At 43.5% G+C, this 2500-nt stretch overlaps 4 non-coding genes across 4 annotated transcripts in view; all 4 read right to left on the bottom strand.

The window, feature by feature from the left end:
• The window catches only part of trnac-aca (transfer RNA cysteine (anticodon ACA)), a 73-nt gene extending 5 nt beyond the window's left edge, over positions 1 to 68 (bottom strand). The window contains exon 1 of the tRNA in view: positions 1 to 68. This exon is cut by the window's left edge and continues 5 nt beyond it. This is a non-coding gene — a tRNA (tRNA-Cys).
• A 1010-nt stretch (positions 69 to 1078) lies between these two features.
• On the bottom strand, positions 1079 to 1150 carry trnae-uuc (transfer RNA glutamic acid (anticodon UUC)). Its single transcript has one exon. It is a non-coding gene; the product is annotated as a tRNA-Glu (tRNA).
• A 116-nt stretch (positions 1151 to 1266) lies between these two features.
• trnar-acg (transfer RNA arginine (anticodon ACG)) lies at positions 1267 to 1339 on the bottom strand. The gene has a single exon. It is a non-coding gene; the product is annotated as a tRNA-Arg (tRNA).
• A 1010-nt stretch (positions 1340 to 2349) lies between these two features.
• trnae-uuc (transfer RNA glutamic acid (anticodon UUC)) lies at positions 2350 to 2421 on the bottom strand. Its single transcript has one exon. It is a non-coding gene; the product is annotated as a tRNA-Glu (tRNA).
• Positions 2422 to 2500: the final 79 nt, after the last annotated feature.

The raw sequence follows: 2500 nt of genomic DNA on the forward strand, positions 1-2500 counted from the left end.
CAGCCAGGAGTCAAACCTAGAATCTTCTGATCTGTAGTCAGACGCGTTATCCATTGCGCCACTGGCCCACAGCATAAAAGGACAACCAAATAACACAAAGAGAAAAGTATTAAATGCTTTTGCATCCAAATCTTTCTTGTGTCGATTTCACACTTCAGATGACTTTCAAGTATTTCTTAAAAACAGATTCTTCCTCTCAGTATCAAATAATGTCGCAAGAAATTTCATCTTTTTAAGTAGCAATAATGCTTATGAGAATGACGGATGGAAAATCAACTAAAAGTAAATGCTACAAAATGAAAATACGGAATGCTTCCCAAATCTGTCTGTCATCTATGTTCCTTTTTCCACCCTCTTTTCGGCTTTAGTGCAACAAATGTTTCAGCCCCCTATTGGCTAGTTGAAGAAGTGTTTCAACTAAATGTTTTACAACGGTCTCGACCAATTGGCCAAGCGAGGCGACTGGCCCCGTGTGGTTGGCCAGTGAAACAAGGACCCGCCCGCCCCGCTGACACGCTGGTGTTACAGCACGGACATTCTCTTCGCATCGGTGACGTTTTTGGCTTCGCATCCAGCATCCTAGACAATGCACACATTTATGGCAGAAAAACTGCGTAATTTGAGCAAAACCTCTCGTATTTTTTGTGTTTTCTTTTTGGCTGTTTCACCACGGGTAAGATATTTTTTTTCTGTACTAATTGCATTTCGTAACCAACAAAAGTTATTTTATGGTAAAAGTTCATTTTCTCAAGTAATTCATTTCATTTTGTGTGTCTGATCTGAATTGTCGGGGACAGTGTTTTTCAGGGGTAACCTGGCACGGCACCACAACCTACGACTGGAGGAAATGGACGCTGAGATTATTCTTTAGCTTGGCTTCAAAATATTAAAAATGTAATAAATATTGTGACACCAAAGTATGGCAAAATCACATGCAAGGTGACAGCTCCACCTGAGTTGTATGTAATGGCTGGTCAGTATTTCCAGCAAGATTGTTAGACTTCCCAGGAAGAGCATTTTTGCTGCCTTGGCTCAAGGATATGATTAGTTGCAAGGCTGCAGAGAACGATAAGTATAATTCCCATACCGGGAGTCGAACCCGGGCCGCCTGGGTGAAAACCAGGAATCCTAACCGCTAGACCATATGGGACACCATGCAGCCTGCCTCTTGTGAGCTCCCTGTCTGCAGCTGATGCGAGGAAGCCAAGACGTTGGTAGCATGGAGCGGCTAAAGCAGAAGGCATTAGAGTAAAGGAAAGAAATGGCCGAGCCAGCCAGGAGTCGAACCTAGAATCTTCTGATCCGTAGTCAGACGCGTTATCCATTGCGCCACTGGCCCACAGCATGGAAGGACAAACAAGTAACGCAAAGAGAAAAGGATTAAATGCATTTGCATCCAGATCTTTCTTGTGTCGATTTCACACTTCAGATGACTTTCAAGTATTTCTTAAAAACAGATTCTTCCTCTCAGTATCAAATAATGTCACAAGAAATTTCATCTTTTTAAGTAGCAATAATGCTTATGAGAATGACAGATGGAAAATCAACTAAAAGTAAATGCTACAGTCTGAAAATACGGAATACTTCCCAAATCTGTCTGTCATCTATGTTCCTTTTTCCAGCCTCCTTTCGGCTTCAGTGCAACAAATGTTTCAGCCCCCTATTGGCCAGTTGAAGAAGTGTTTCAACTAAATGTTTTACAACGGTCTCGACCAATTGGCCAAGCGAGGCGACTGGCCCCGTGTGGTTGGCCAGTGAAACAAGGACCCGCCTGCCCCGCTGACGCGCTGGTGTTGCAGCACGGACATTCTCTTCGCATCGGTGACGTTTTTGGCTTCGCATCCAGCATCCTAGACAATGCACACATTTATGGCCGAAAAACTGCTAAATTTGAGCAAAATCTCTCGTATTTTTTGTGTTTTCTTTTTGGCTGTTTCACCACGGGAAAGATATTTTTTTTCTGTACAAATTGCATTTCGTAACCAACAAAAGTTATTTTATGGTAAAAGTTCATTTTCTCAAGTAATTCATTTCATTTTGTGTGTCTGATCTGAATTGTCGGGGACAGTGTTTTTCAGGGGTAACCTGGCACGGCACCACAACCTACGACTGGAGGAAATGGGCGCTGAGATTATTCTTTAGCTTGGCTTCAAAATATTAAAATTGTAATAAATATTGTGACACCAAAGTATGGCAAAATCACATGCAAGGTGACAGCTCCACCTGAGTTGTATGTAATGGCTGGTCAGTATTTCCAGCAAGATTGTTAGACTTCCCAGGAAGAGCATTTTTGCTGCCTTGGCTCAAGGACACGATTAGTTGCAAGGCTGCAGACAACGATAAGTACAATTCCCATACCGGGAGTCGAACCCGGGCCGCCTGGGTGAAAACCAGGAATCCTAACCGCTAGACCATATGGGACACCATGCAGCCTGCCTCTTGTGAGCTCCCTGTCTGCAGCTGATGCGAGGAAGCCAAGACGTTGGCAGCATGGAGCGGC

The sequence above is a fragment of the Brienomyrus brachyistius genome, unplaced genomic scaffold (genome assembly GCF_023856365.1).
Source record: "Brienomyrus brachyistius isolate T26 unplaced genomic scaffold, BBRACH_0.4 scaffold78, whole genome shotgun sequence".
Classification (NCBI taxonomy): Eukaryota; Metazoa; Chordata; class Actinopteri; order Osteoglossiformes; family Mormyridae; genus Brienomyrus; species Brienomyrus brachyistius.